Source organism: Hypanus sabinus, chromosome 6 (assembly GCF_030144855.1).
Source record: "Hypanus sabinus isolate sHypSab1 chromosome 6, sHypSab1.hap1, whole genome shotgun sequence".
Lineage (NCBI taxonomy): Eukaryota > Metazoa > Chordata > Chondrichthyes > Myliobatiformes > Dasyatidae > Hypanus > Hypanus sabinus.
The window spans coordinates 110180076-110196878 of NC_082711.1; positions in this window are offsets into that span (position 1 = coordinate 110180076).

The window sequence follows — 16803 nt, forward strand, 5'->3', positions numbered from 1 at the left end:
TCAACACAACGTTCACTGGCACAGACCATCAGGCACAACGTTCAAAAGAAAAACATTGCAGGCACAGAGCATCAGACACAACGTTCACTGGCACAGAGCATCAACACAACATTCATTGGCACAGAGCATCAAACACGATGGACACTGGAACAGTGTCAACATGACGCTCACTGGCACAGAGTGTCAGGCGCAACTTTCACAAGAAAAACATCACAGGCACAGAGCATCAGACATAACATTCACTGGCACAGAGCATCAGGCACAATGTTCACAATAAAAACATCACTGGCACAGTGCGTCAGACACAATGTTCACAATAAAAACATCACTGGCACAGTGCGTCAACAGAACGTTCACTGACACAGAGCATCAGGCACAACGTTCACTGACACAGGGCACCAGACATGATCTTCACGAGAAAAACATCACAGCATATTGTATATACCATAAAGCATATTTAGGATTTATTATCTCTCTCAACCCTATTCTCCCCGTAACCTAATTAAATACCTGTTAACCACATTAAATCTGCCTGATGACTTGTCATCTGCTGCTACCTGTAGGAATGAATTCACCACCCTCTGGCTAAAGGAATTCGTTCTCTGTTCTAAATGGACATCCCTCTATTCTGAGGCCGCGCGCTCTGGTCCTGGACTCCCCCACCACGGGAAACAACCTCTCCTCGCCACACTGAGTCTACCTCAGCCTTTAAATATTAGATAGGGTTCAATGAGATTCTACCCTTCTTCTTCAAAACTCCAGCGAATATGGACCCAGAGCCATCAAGTGGTCCTGATACATTAACCCTTTCGTTCCTGGAGTCATTGTAGTGACCTCCTCTGGACCCTCTGCAATGACAGCACATTCTTTCTTATCTGAGGGGCCCAAAACTGCTCACAATTCTCCAAATGCGGTGTCACCAAAAATAAAGCCTCCGCAGTACATGCTTGTTTTTGTGTTTTATGGTCGTTTCAAAATGAACCTTCTACACAAAAGAACATGGTGAGAGGAAATGTAAAGTTCGAAGTAGCGCGGAGTGCTCATGGTGTTGCTGTACTGAGGGAGTGATCAGGTAGTAGAGATTGGTTCAAAAACCGAATGGTTGGATCCTCCAGCTCTTTGTGGAGTTATGCACACAGGCCGCTGGAACATCTCAGCAAGTCACAGGTTATTCAAAGTCAAGAGTCAAAGTCCAAGTACATCAGTGTGTCCACAGGAGCAGGTAAGGGCAACCTGGCAGCAGCGTCACAGGCAGGTGGCATCAGAATCACGTTTAACGTCACTGGCGTAGTTTGTGAAATTAGTTGTAATGTCGCAGCAGTTACTTCACAATAAAAACGGTAAATTGCAAAATGAAATAAATAGAAACTAATTAAGTAGTGCAAAAAGGGAGCAAAAATAGAAAAAAATAAATATTGAGATAATGTCCATTCAGAAATCTGATGGTGAAGGGGAAGAAGTTTTTCCTGAAATGTTGAGTGTGGATCTTTAGGTTCCTGGACCTCCTCCCTAATGGTAGCAATGGGAAAACGCAACTGTTTTTGCAAGGAAACAGAAAAGAAATGACCATTTTTGTACAAAGTGGTCATTGTGTTACTATCTGTCGCGATTAAGGTTGAGCCGGTTGGTTCAAGAAATAAACGGCTGATGGGAAGTAGCTGTTCATGAACCCAGTGATGTGGGACATCAGGCTTCAGTACTTCCTGCCTGATGGGAGCTGCTAGAAGATGGCTTGGCCTAGATAGTGAGGATCTTTGATTGATAGTCTGATGTCTGGGGAATGTATATTGGAGTGCACCACAGATCTGGGTTCCCTCTTACCCTGTCTCCCCTCCTCACCTGCCTATCAACTCCCCATGGTGCCCCTCCTCCTTCTCTGTCACCCATGGTCCACTCTCCTCTCCTATCAGATTTGTTCTTCTTCAGCCCTTACCTTTTCAACCTATGCCCTCCCAGCTTCTTACTTCATGCCCCACTCCTCACCCACTCATTTTCCCCCTCATCTGGTTTCACCTATCACCTGGCAGCCTTTACTCCTTCCCCTCCTTCCTACCTTCCCATTCTGGAAAGGAAGGGGACAGAATCGAGTCTCACCCAAAATCATCGAATATTTATTCCCCTCCATAGATGGGGTCTGACCTACTGAGTTCCTTCAGTATTTTGTTTGTGTTGCTCTGGATTTCCAGCATCTGCAGAATCCCTTGAGTCTATGGTCTGCATTTCAAGTTTTTTTTGATGTATTTACTGATACAGTACAACATAGGCCCTTACAACCCTTCGAGGTGTGCCATTCCAGCAACCCCACAACCCGATTAACCCTAACCAAATCAAGGGACAATTTACAATGACCAATTAATCCACCCGATACACCTTTGGACTGTGGGAGAAAACCAGAGCTCCTGGAGAAAACCCACTCATTCCTCAGGAAGGATCCTTACAGAGGACACTCGGACTGAACTCCAAACCCCAGAATCCCCCAGGCTGTATTAGCATTGTATTAACCATTACACTACCATGGCACCCAACTGAAGTACTTTGTCGAGCAGAGAAAATGGAGTTTCTGTTTTGCTAATTAACTTCTCCAAATGTGGACAAACTATAGATCATTCATCAGAGGTCCAGGAGACTGTGAGTGCTGGAATCTGGAGTGGGGAGAAGTGCAACCTGATGAAGGGTCTCAGTCGGAAACGTCAACTCTTTGTTTTGCTCCACAGATGCTGCCTGGCTTGCTGAGTTCCCCCATCATTTTGCATCTGTTGCCCTACCCAATGGAGGAAGTCAGTGGGTTGAGATGCAGCCGTGGAGAAGAGAGAGGAATTGCTGACATTGCTTGTCCAGACTGATAGCTGGCGCAGGTTGTTGACTGAAATATTCCATGTTTCCTTTGCCCCTCCCTCCACTGACGCTGCTTAAACCGCCTCCAGCAGCTTGTTCTCAGCTCAGTACAGAGGGGATTCACCAGGATGCGGCCTGGGTTACAGAACGTGTCTCCTGAGGATAAGTTGAACAAGCGAGGGATTTTCTCTTTGGAGTGAAGGAGGATGGGTGCTGGCTTTACAGAGATGTACAAGATGATAAGAGGCATGGATCAAGTGGACATTTTCCCAGTGTAGAAATTGTTAATGTGAGGGGGTATCATTTTAACCTGATTGAAGGAAAGTATAGTGGGGGGTGTCAAAGGTAAGATTTTTACACAGAGAGTGGTGGGGGGCATGGAATGCCCAGCCAGGGTGATGGTAGGGGCAGATACATTAGGGATGTTTAAGAGACTCTTAGATAGGCACATGGATGATGGAAAAATGGAGGGCTATGGGTGAGAGAAGGGTTAGATTGATCTTGCAGCAGGTTAAACAGTGTGGGCCAAAGGCTCTGTGCTCTGCTGAAGTGTTCTATGTCCTACACCCTAGGGAGCCATCCTCTCGGTGTCACCATTTTGAAGAGCTGCTGTCCTTTTAGAGAGGGTGCTCCCCTCCCCCTATTGGATGGTGAAGGTGCTCCTAAACCTTCTATTGGATAGTGAAGGTTCTCCCCTCTCTCTATTGGATAGTGAAGGTTCTCCCCTCCCTCTATTGGATAGTGAAGGTTCTCCCCTCTCTCTATTGGATAGTGAAGGTTCGCCCCTCCCTCTATTGGATAGTGAAGGCGCTCCCCAGTCACTATTAGGTATTGGTGCTCTCTGGTCACTATTGGGTGAAGGTGCTTCCGAGTCGCTATTGGACGACGAAGGTGCCATGTCGATACAATTGGATGACAAAGGTGCCGTGACAATACTATTGGATGATGAAGTTGCTCCCTGGCTGGTGAAGGTGTTACCTTGATTCTATTAGATGGTGAATGTGCTCCCTGGCTGCTATTGGTTGGTGGAGGTGCTATCTCGATGCTACTGGGTGAAGGGAAGATACTCTCTGCCTGCTTTTGGTTGGGGAATTCCAGCAACAGCAAAGGCCAAAAACTCTATTACCTCACCCATCATAAAAACATGAGATACTGCAAATGCTGGAAATCCCCAGCAACACACACAAAATGGTGGAGGGACGCAGCAGGTCAGGCAGCATCTTTAGAGAGGAATAAACAATCGATGTTTCAGGCTGAGACCCTTCTTCAGGACTGGAAAGGTATTGGGGGGCTAGGCACTGGAATACAAAAGGTGGGGGGGGGAATGGTGCGAGGCATGGAGTACAAGTTGGCATGTGATAGGTGGGACCAGGTGAGGAGGAAGGTGGGTAGGTGAGAGAGGGGGGATGAAGAAAGCTCGGAAGTTATAGGTGGAAGAGTTAAAGGGCTGAAGTAGAAGGGATCTGATAGGGGAGGAGAGTGGACCATGGGAGAAAGGGAAGAGGAGGAGAACCATGGGGAGGTGATACGCAGGTGAGGAGAGGTAGGAGGCCAGAGTGGGGAGTAGAAGATGAGGGAAGGGGGAAGGGAAAAGGGAAAAAAAAGAGAAGTTACTGGAAGGTGGAATTGATATACATGTCATCTGGTTGGAGGCTAACTGGATGGAATATGAGGTGTTGCTCTTCACCCATGGCCATGAACTGACATGACAGAATGGGAATGGGGACTGGAATTAAAATGGTTGACTGCAGTGAAGTCAAGCTTGTTGTGGACAGAGTAAAGGTGCTCACAAAGCTGTCTCCCTGTGGTCCCACCAATGCAGGGGAGGCCACGTCGGGCGCACTGGACACAACAGACGATCCCAGCAGGTTCACAGGTGAAGTGGTGCCTCACCTGGAAAGATTGTTTGGGGTCTGAATGGGCAGCGAAGTGCCAGGAGGGAGATTAGTGGAGAGTGATGACTGGACAGGGGAGTCACGGAGGGAACGATCCCTACAGAAAGCAGAGGTTTGGGGAGGGGGTAAATATGTGTTTGGTGGTAAGGTCCCGGGTGGCAGCAGTTGCAGAGATTGATGTGCTGGATGCAAACGTTCCTGGTGTGGTAACTTTCCTATCAACCTATAGCAAGTAGGTGCTAGCATTATGCGCTTGTGCATGAGGGAGTGTTAGCTGGGGCCTCCCCGCATCTGTCTGTTCTCAATTACACCCCCCCCCCCCCCAGCTCTGCAAATCCGTTCTTCTTGCAGTGAGAGTCGATGAGACGGCAGTCAGAAGATGCAGCTTTCATCTGCTTTCATCTGCTTTCAGCCTGTGGTCAGGGCTTCGTTTGGCATCTGCAAAGAATTAACAGCAATGTAACCCCACTCCGGAGTCACAACCGTCGCGTTGCACAGACTATACCAATGGCTTTCCTGGTCTCTCTTCAGTGTCACCACCGCTGATCTACACCTCTGGCCCACGGTTGTGTAGTGGCTAGCACAATGCCATTACAGATGGAGGTGTCCATTCCTGGCATCCTCAGTAGGGACTTTGTACGTCATCCTCATGGAATGTGTGGGTTTTCTCCCGGTGCTCCGGTCTCCTCCCACAGTCCATGGAGACACTGGTTTGTAGGCTAATTGGACATTGTTAATTGTCCCGTGAATAGGCTGGGGTTAAATCGGGGGTTGCCGGGCAGCACAGCTCGAAGGGCTGGAAGGGCCTGTTCTGTGCTGTATCTCTAAATGGATATTTAATTGCTCGTGTGCCCAACCCCTTGGCATCTTAAAGCACTGTAACTATCAATCAGGTGATTGATAGACTGATCAGGATGTCTGTCCTTCACTTTGGAGGGATGTATTTATTGAGATACAATGTGGAGCCTCCAATAACCAATACCTAATTTAATCCGAGCGTAATTGACAGATTAACCCACTGACCGATACGTCTTCTGACTGTGGGGGGACACTGGAGCATCCGGAGGAAACCCACGTATTCAGTGACTCCTTGCAGAGGATGCTGGGATTGAACTCTGAGCTCTGACACCTGAACTGTAGCAGGGTCACACCAACTGCTGCACTACCATGGCCCGCTTGGGGAGAGTAAGGAGAGAAATGGCGGGGGCAATAGCTATCGAAGAGTAATAGATTGCCTTTCATGGAAAAGATGTTTTCTGACTTTCCTTCTACGCGGCTTATCTCTAAGAGAGGGGGCAGAAAAGATTCATGAGAATGTTGCTGGGGCAGGCCAACTTGAGTTGTAAGGAGAAACTGGACAGAACATAGAACAGTAAAGGCCCTTCAGACCACAATGTTATGCTAACCTAATAATCTATTCCAAGATCAATCTAGCCCCTCCCTCCCCCATAGCCCTCCATTTTTCTATCAGCCATGTACCTATCTAAGAGTTGTTTAAATGTCCCCAATGGATCTGCCTATCTCTGCTAACACCTCTTTACTTTCCTCCCATCTATTTAAAATTATGCCATCTTGTATTAGCGATGTATGCCCTGGGGAAAAGTCTCTGGTTGCCCACTCTATTCCCTTTATCATCTTGCACAACTCTAACAAGTTACCCCTCACCCTCCGTCACGCCAAAGAGAAAAGCCCTCGCTCACTCAACCTATCCTCATAAGACATGGTCTCTAACCCAGGCAGCACCCTGGTAAATCTCTTCTGCACCCTCTCCACTTCTGAACACACGAAGGGGATGCACTTCCAACTCCTTCGTTTCATGAGGCAATCAGAACTGAACACATACTCTGGGTGTGGTCTAACCAGGGTTTTACAGAGCTGCAATATCTTGGACTCAATTCCACGCAAGGGGTTGCTGCAGCTCTATAAAACTCTGGTTAATCCAGAAGGAGAGACTGAGCAAGCATGAATGGCCTAATTCTGCTTCTACGGCAAAGTCATTGCAACACCAATCGTTATTATGGTTGAGTGGTGTTGCCACAAACCTTGCACTCAACATCAATAAGACCAAGGAACTCACTGTGGAATTCAGGAAGGGCAAGTCGAAGGAACACACACCAGTCCTCATCGAGGGATCAGTAGTGCAAAGGGTGAGCAGTTTCAAGTTCCTGGGTTCAACCTCTCTAAAGATCTATGCTGTTCCCAAGATATTGACACAATGACAAAGAAGGCACGACAGTAGCTGTGTTTCATTAGGAGTTTGAGGAGGCTTGGTTTGTCACCAAAGACGTTCATAAATTTGCACAGATGCACCATGGAGAGCATTCTAACTGGTTGCATCACTGTCTGGTATGGAGGGGCCAGTGCACAGGATCAGAAAAAGCTGCAGAAAGTCGTGAACTCAGTCAGCTTCACCATGGGCACTAGCCTGCCCAGCATCCAGGACATCCTCAAAAGGCAATGCCTCGAAAAGGCAGCGTCCATCATTAACCCAGGACCCCAGAATGTTATGTTCTGTAACTTCAAAATATTAAATTAATTCCAAGGATGACACAAGAGTCTAGGAATATGAGTTTAACTTTGTTGACTTTAAACGAAGTGAGTACGTATCACGTGATTATGTATGCATTCTTACATTTAAACCATAACTAATTATTTAAATGGACAAGATTACTCAAATATTATTTCAATATCAAATACACAACAGTCTTTCCTGCTTATCTATAAACTCCAACTCAATGGAGAATGCAGACCAACTAAATACACAGTCTACGATATTATACAATTACTACATACAGACATCTACAGCATAGTTGAGGTGCGGCCACATGGACGTCAGCGAGTTGGACTGGCAGAAAGGATTTAAAAAGGGGACAACTTTATAGAGTGCACGTAGGAAGAGCAGGCGACAGAGTAGGAGGACTTTGGTTTAATGGGGCTTCAGCGATAACAGTTCGAGGTGAGGTAAGCTACTTGTGAGGAATAGGAAGTATGTCTGTGAGGCCGGTGTTCTGTATTGGGTGTCAGATGTGGGAGGTCCTGGAGACTCCCAGCCTCCCAGACGGCCACATCTGCACCAGGTGTGTGGAGCTGCAGCTCCTTAGGGACCGTGTTAGGGAACTGGAGATGCAGTTCGATGATCTTCGTCTGGTCGGGGAAAGTGCGGAGGTGACAGAGAGGAGCAATAGGCAAGTAGTCACACTGGGGCCTCGGGAGACAGATAAGTGGGTAACAGTCAGGAGAGGGAAGGGCAGGAGTCAGATACTGGAGAGTACCCCTGCGGCTGTCCCCCTTAACAGTAAGTACTCCTGCTTGAGTACTGTTGGAGGGAATGGCCTACCTGGGGGAAGCAACAGTGGTTGTGCCTCTGGCACAGAGTCCGGCCCTGTGGCTCAGAAGGGTAGGGAAAGGAAGAGGATGGCAGCGGTGATAGGGACTCTATAGATAGAGGGTCAGACAGGCGATTCTGTGGACATGGGAAAGAAACAGATGGTAGTTTGGCTCCCAGGTGCCAGGATCCAGGATGTTTCTGATCACGTCCACGATATCCTGCAGTGGGAGGGAGAACAGTCAGAGGTTGTGGTACATATTGGTACCAACAACATAGGTAGGAAAAGGGAGGAGGTTCTGAAAACAGACTACAGGGAGTTAGGAAGGAAGTTGAGAGGCAGGACCTCAAAGGTAGTAATCTCGGGATTACTGCCTGTGCCACGTGACAGTGAGAATAGGAATAGAGTGAGGTGGAGGATAAATGTGTGGCTGAGGGAATGGAGCAGGGGGCAGGGATTCAGATTTCTGGATCATTGGGACCTCTTCTGGGGCAGTTGTGACCGTACAAAAAGGACGGGTTGCACTTGAATCCAAGGAGGACCAATATCCTGGCGGGGAGGTTTGCTAAGGCTATTGGGGAGAGTTTAAACTAGAATTGCTGGGGGGTGGGAACCGAACTGAAGAGATGGAGCAGGATCAGTCCTTGGAGCTGTGATGTTTGGCCAGTACAGAGACTTGGATGGCTCAGGGGCAGGAATGGCTTCTTAAGAGTGTCAGGCTTTAGATGTTTCAGAAAGGACAGGGAGGGAGGCAAGAGGTGGGGGTGTGGCACTGTTGATCAGAGATAGTGTCACGGCTGCAGAAAAGGAGGAAGTCATGGAGGGATTGTCTACTGATTCTCTGTGGGAGGAAGTTAGAAACAGGAAGGGGTTAATAACTCTACTGGGTGTTTTTTATAGACCACCCAATAATAACAGGGACGTCAAGGAGCAGAGGAGACAGATTCTAGAAAGGTGTAATAATAACAGGGTCATTGTGGTGGGAGGTTTTAATTTCCCCATTATTGATTAGCAGCTCCCTAGAGTGAGGGGTTTAGTTAGGGTGGAGTTTGCTAAGTGTGTTCAAGAAGGTTTCTTGACACAGTATGTAGATAAGTCTACAAGAGGAGAGCCTGTACTTGATCTGGTATTGGGAAATGAACCTGGTCAGGTGTCAGGTCTCTCAGTGGCAGAGCATTTTGAAGATAATAATCATAATGTTACCTCCTTTACCATAGCATTGGAGAGGGATAGGAACAGACAAGTTAGGAAAGTGTTTAATTGGAGTAAGGGGAAATATGAACCTATCTGCAGGAACTTGGAAGCATGGGTACGTTCCAATGAGACAGGGAGAGGATGGTAGGGTACAGGAACCATGGTGTACAAAGGCTGTTGAAAATCTAGTCAAGAGGAAAAGAAAAACTTACGAAAGGGTCAAAAAACTAGGTAATGATAGAGATCTAGAAAATTATAAGGCTAGCAGGAAGGAGGTTAAGAATGAAATTAGGAGAGCCAGAAAGGGCCATGAGAAGGCCTTGGCGGACAGGATTAAGGAAAACCCCAAGGCGTTCTACAAGTATGTGACGAGCAAGAGGATAAGGCATTAGAGAAGAGGACAAATCAAGTGTGACAGTGGAAAAGTGTGTATGGAACCAGAGAAGATAGCAGAGATTCTTAGTGAATACTTTGCTTCAGTATTCACTACAGAAAAGGACCTTGGTGATTGTAGGGATGACATACAGCTCAAGATTGAAAAGATTGAGCATATAGACATTAAGAAGATGTGATGAAGTGAGATATACCCCAGGCTACTGTGGGAGGCGAGGGAAGAGATTGCCGAGCCTCTCACAATGATCTTTGCATCATCAATGAGGATGGGAGAGATTCCGGAGGATTGGAGGGTTGCGGATGTTGATCCTTTATTCAAGAAAGGGAGTAGAGATAGCCCAGGAAATTATAAACCAGTGAGTCTTAATTCAGTGGTTGGTAAGTTGATGGAGAAGATCCTCAGAGGCAGTATTTATGAATATTTGATTAAGAATAGTCAGCATGGCTTTGTCAAAGGCAGGTCGTGCCTTACGAGCCCGACTGAATTTTTTGAGGATGTGACTAAAAACATTGATGAAGGTAGAGAAATAGATGTAGTGTATATGGATTTCAGCAAAGCATTTGATAAGATACCCCGTGCAAGGCTTATTGAGAAAGTAAGCAGGCATGGGATCCAAGAGAACATTGCTTTGTGGATCCAGAATTGCCTTGCCCACAGACCAGTGGTGTGCTTCAGGGATCTGTTTGAGGACCTCTTCTCTTCGTGATTTTTATAAATGACCTGGATGAGGAAGTGGAGGGATGGGTTAGTAAATTTGCCGATGACACAAAGGTTGGGGGTGTTGTGGATAGTGTGAAGGGCTGTCAGAGGTTACAGCAGGACATTGATAGGATGCAAAACTGGGCTGAGAAGTGGCAGATGGAGTTCAACTCAGATAGTGTGAGGTGGTTCATTTTGGTGGGTCAAATATGATGGCAGAATATAGTATTAATGGTAAGACTCTGGGCAGTGTGGAGGATCAGAGGGATCTTGGGGTCAGAGTCCATAGGACATTCAAAGCTGCTGCACAGCTTGACTGTGGTTAGGAAGGCATATGGTGCATTTGCCTTCATCAACCGCGGGATTGAGTTTAAGAGCCGAGAGATAATGTTGCAGCTGTATGGGATCCTGGACAGACCCCACTTGGAGTACTGTGCTCAGTTCTGGTTGCCTCTCTACAGAAAGGATGTGAAAACTACAGAAAGGGTGCAGAGGAGATTTACAAGGATGTTGCCTGGATTGGGGAGCATGCCTTATGAGAATAGGTGGAGTGAACTCAGCCTTTACTCCTTGGAGCGATGGAGGATGAGAGGTGACCTGATAGAGGTTTATAAGATAATGAAAAGCATTGATCATGTGGATAGTATTGGAGTATAAAAATATTATGGAGTATAAAATTTGTATCATTTGCTGTGTAACCAAAACTATGTAGTCAGTTTGCTATGTATGTACTCAATTTAGTAGAATGAAATCTTAGGAATGTAGAAGACAATGGTGTGTTAATGAGAGGTTGCTAAAGAGCTAAAGAAATGTAGATTAGAACATTGCTCAGTTCTGAGTTTATTATTTGCTATGCATGTAGCCAATTTGGTAGAAGACTGAAGTCTTAAATGTAGAAGACAATGGTGTGTTAATGAGAAGTAGCTAAAGAGCTAAAGAAATGAAGATTAGAACATTGCTCAGTTCTGAGTTTATTATTTGCTATGCATGTACCCAATTTGGTAGGAGACTGAAGTTTTAAAAATGTAGAAGACAATGGTATGTTAATGAGAGGTAGCTAAGAGATGCAGATTAGAACATGATTAAGCCAATTGATAGGAACAATAGGCCCATGATGTATGTGTAGTACGTGTAATACGCAACTATAGACCGATTGCATATGCTAATGCAACTGGACCAGGAGATTGCTATAAAAAATGTTGTGTCCAGAGATCGGTGGGCAATCAGCGACTAGCTCAATGACTGTCTCAGCTTTGATTTGCAAATTAAAGTTTAACCCTTCTTGAAGAATCTTCTGCGTCTCCTAGTCATTTGTGAGGCACGAAAAACCACGACATAATTGGCGACCGTGACAGGACCGGATAGAGACCCGTGGAAAGGAAATGGCAGATTGGGGACGCTTCCCAGTCCTCCAGGACCCCACAAGGCTAACAGAGTTAAGGGTGCACCCAAACAAAAGGTAAGCGCTTTTGCGACAATTTGGACTAAGAATTCTGTTGGTTTTGGGGAGGTCTTGGAGCCTCAGAAGTGTGGAACCACTGCCGCAGGGTCTCTCCGGTCCAAAGAATCTGGCAGAATTGGGGGTTAACAGGAGGCTCAGAGGATTGATCAAGAACACTGCAGTGAGGGTAAGTACAAATAAGTTAATAAGAAGTTAAGAAAAAGTCCACGTGGTGTTGGTAAATCCTTGTGGATACCGCCTTAAGAGATAAGGGTCTGAATGGGCGAGGTGCAAAGAGAAAGTTCTGTGGGTATCGCTCTGAATAGAGGTCTGCACGGGCAGAACAGAATAGGAAACAAGGACAGTCCAATATATAGTTTAAAGCGCTGGTAGATAGACAATAGACTAGGCATAGAATTAGAGTAAATAATATTATCCAGTAAACGAATTGTGAATCTCTGAAATACCTTAAAAAAAGAGAATAACATGACAGGTAAAGGAACGGCAGTAGAGATTCTGAGCAAAAAATTCCCGTTAATTAATAATGAGATCACAAAAACTTCAGAAAAACGGGAAAAAAGAGCCAATAACCTGGTCACAAAGTGGCCAAGAGAAGGAACGTTTGATGTAAGTTTGTGCGAAGAAATGGAGGGACTAATTAAAAATTACAAATCAAAACATAAATCTAAGAAAAGAGGGCAAAAAAGAGAACGAGAAATGGAAGTGCTAAAACTCTTCAGAACGGAGGGAGAAAGGCTGAGGAGGACAGGTAGAATATTAATTACAAGCGAGGAAGACATTAAGGTGCTGGAAAAACAGCCTGTTAGAGAGAGAGAAGGGTACGGTGAGAAACTGGCTTCAGCTCCGTACCCTGATGTGACAGAAACAGAAAAAACCCCTCCCTATAATGAGGAAGGAACCCCTAAGCAGTGCCCCATGCTGACAGGAACAGTAAACATGCAGGGAGAAGTACAAGTTTGGGATAATGAGGAGGAAAAAAAAACAATACGAGAAGGAAAAAGCGGTGATATGGAAGGAGATACAGGCAGGAAGAATAAAGGTAGAACAGGTCCAGAGAGAAATGGGAGAATGGATGAAATACTTAAGAGAGGAAAAGGAGTATGTGGAGTATTGATTATACCATAGAAATAAACAGACTAGAAAAGAAGGTGACTCATTAGAGGAGCAAGAGTTAAGTGGAGAGAGAGAGGATGTGAGAATTTGTGGGGAAAACGTAGGAGGCAGAAACCCAGAAGAGGAGAAGGAGGGGAGCGACTTGCAGAAGTAGAGAGAGAGAGCCAGATAAGTTACTGAGAGGGGATTGCCAGAAGAGATGCGTAAAATACTCCAGGGGCCAACCAAGCATTGAATCAGGACAGAAAGGAAGGACTCCACAGGGAGACCGAGGGAAGAAGGGGACCCCAGAGAAATTTGTGTGGGAGGCAGTAAAGACATGCCCTGAGACAGATGGGGAGTCAGGTGAGGAGGAGAGCCAGGGCAGGTGGGAAGAAGGAGGAAGAATGATGTCATTGTTAGTAAAAGGATCAGAACAAGTGCAGTATATCCCTTGGGGATCCCAGGACCTAGAAGGGCTGAAAAACACTCTGTCCAGTCTACATGAAGGAGCAGGGAAATGGATTAGAACCTTTGAAGAAGAAACAGCGGGACAATTATTGGCTATGGGAGATTTGAAGGCACTGTTGATAAGGTTGATGGGAACCTCCAAATTTAACGAACTAATGGAAATGGCTGGCATAGTAAACTCAAATGACCCAAGAACTGATGGAGACGGGTTTGACAGAGTGAGGCAAAGGGTATGGCAGGCCCTCAGAAAGCTTTATCCACTCAAAGTGGACCCCAAAGCCTTAAAAGGGGGATCCACTGGGAGACACTGAAAACCCAGCAGCCTACGTAGAAAACCAGTTGAAAAGGTGGAGACTGGAGACTGAGCAAGAGGTGGAGAATAGCTTATTTATGTCCTCACTGTTCCGACATAGCATTTTGGATGCAATGCCTCCACAAGTAAAATCCAAACTGGAGGAAGTGGTTGGGCTGACGTCAATGACCCCACAAGAATTTAGAGACCACATAGTCCATGCGGTTGAGAAATACTGGAAAGCCAAACGAAGGTTGGCTGAGCAGCTGGAAGAGGTGCAAAGGAAGTTAATACAAATGCAGCTCGAAGAACTCAAAAAGAAGGAAAAAGAGAAAAGCAAAAAGATACTGCCAGCAACCACCGGTCCGACTACAGCCATTGAACTGGACAAAGTACTGCTATGTGGAGGGACTGATCATACTGTAAGACAAGGGCTGGAAAACCCCATGCCAATAGACATCTTTGGGGGAGCATTCCCGCAAATGCCCTATCAGGAACAGACTAAATTCAAACAGCCCAGACAGGACTGGAAGTCCCAAGGAGGGAAACAGAGGAGCTATGGGCAGAGGGGACCAGTGAGGAAACAGGGGGAAAGAGAGGTAGAGAGATTCTGCTGGGAATGTAATCAGACAGGTCACATGAGAAGAGATTGTCCGTTTACACTATGGCCTGTCACACACCAGCAGGAACTGATAAGAAGGGAACTAAAGTTTAGCCAAGGACCAGCCCCCACAGGCCCAAGCAGACCTGTGAACCCCTATGCGAGGTATTAGGGGTGCCCCGAGAACTTGAATGGGAAGGGACATTACCCGATGATAACAAGGGAGGCAGACGAGGAACCCATTGTTCAGGTTATGTTAGAAGGGCAACTGACACCAATGATGATAGATACTGGAGTCACGGACACTAGTGTGCAGCCACAGTATGCCCTTCACCTTCCCATGTCAGGAAAGTTTATTAAGACGGTAGGGTTCTCGGGTAAAACGCAGTTGACACAGTGCACGGCTCCAATGCGGTTGAGAATGGGAAATAAAGAAATTGTTTTGCCGGTGCTAGTATTTAAAGGAACTCCAATTAATTTGTTAGGCAGAGATGCCTTATTGAAACTGGAATTAAAATTAGAATGCACCAGAAATGGGCTGAGTGTGGAAAGAGCAGGGGCTCAATTGATAGTATGAGAAGACAAGAAGGCTAATGTCTTTTGGATAGGAGACATCGCAGATCAGATTCAGGAAACCTGGGAGAAATGGGGAAAGGGCGTGCAGGCTATATTATCCAGGGCTGTAATGCCCAAATCTGAGCTACATTGTACAGTGATTTTTGACGAGACTCAGAACAGGGAGTTAGAAGAGAAATGGCACCTAGAGGCGTGTACCCAGCAGCGCCTGGAAGGGGAGGCTGTGATAATTGGAAAGCAAGGGGCAGCTTTACAAGTTAAGTGGAACACCTTTTTAGAAAAATGGTACAGGATACCGGAGGCTGTCTCCACGTAACGTTGTTGGTAAACATGGGATATCAGTCTAAAGACTTAGGACCCTTAGTGCTGAAACCGTAACAATGTGGAGGGAAATCATGCCAGAAGTGTGGATATCAGAAGACAACAGCTGCATTAAAATAATGGTAAGTGTAGATATGGTAGGGACAGTGAGAGAGGTCGAAATAACTCCCCAACCACACCTGTCCTTGCTGGAAAAGGAAAGAGGCCAGCTGAAAGATAAAAGGTTAGATGAGTTGCCGTCCATTCTGTGGTCACAGCATGACACGGACTGAGGGAAAATAAAAACAGCGAGTCCGGTGGAAATAAGGCTGAGAAAAGGAGCAATTCCACCCAGGAGACCACAATACCCTCTAAGACCAGAAGCAGAAGAGGGAATAGCGTCGACAGTGCAGGGGTTGCTTGAAAAAGGAGTGCTTAAAAGAACAAACAGTCCATGCAATACCCCGTTGCTGCCGGTTTTAAAACCAGATAAATCTAAGTGGAGATTGGTGCATGATTTGCGAGCGGTAAATGATGTGGTAGAGGACTGGCCAGCGGTAGTCCCCAACCCACACACGCTTTTGACTAATGTTCCACCAGAAGCAAGTTACTTTTCAGTGATTGATTTGTGTTCGGCTTTCTTCAGCATTCCTCTAGCCGATCAATGTCAGTATTTGTTTGCATTTACTTACAGAGGTGCTCAGTATACCTATACCAGAATGCCGCAAGGATTTAAACATTCCCCACACGTTTTTAATCAGGTATTGAAGGGAGACCTAGAGGGCATGCCATTGGAAAGTACATTGTTACAGTATGTGGATGACCTGTTGATTTGCTCCCACAGTAAGGAACAGTGTGAGCAGGACACTATAACTCTGTTAGAGAAGCTGGCGCATGGAGGACAAAGTATCCAAAAAGAAACTGCAATTTTGCACGCAGCAAGTGGAGTACTTAGGCAGGGTAATATCCAAGGGAGTGAAGGCGATAGCACCAGATCAGATTGAGGCAATAACTAAGGCCCCAAAACCCCAGACTGTAGGGCAGATGATGACGTTTTTGGGAATGGCAGGGTACAGCTCAGATTGGATAGGAGAATATGCTGTGATTGTGGCACCTTTAAGAAAGATAATGAAAGAAGCAGGACATACAAATTTGAAGAACGGCTTACAGTGGAATGGAGAGGCGGAGATAGCTTTCAATACTATTAAGCAGGAGTTACAGTCAGCACCAGCATTAGCTTTGCCTGACTACGAGAAGGCTTTTCATTTGTATGTATCCAACCGACAGGAGGGTTATGTCACAGCAGTTCTAACACAAGAGACAGGCACAGGAAAAGCAAAGCAGCCGATAGCATATTACAGTACGAGACTAGATGAGGTGGCTCAGGGGTACCCACCCTGTTATCAGGGATTGGCGGCGCTGTACTATGCATATGAAAAGGCATCATCTGTAACCCTGGGCTATCCCGTGACTCTGTACACACACCATAAAGTAGCAGAATTGCTGGAAAGAGGGAAATTTGTGTTGATGCCAGCTAGGATAGCAGCATATTAGATGCTATTGACATTTCCAGACATCACTATACAGAGATGCACTACCAGTAATATAGCCGATTTTGTCCCTTTAGACTATGAAGGAGAACCCCATGATTGTGTAGGAAAGACGA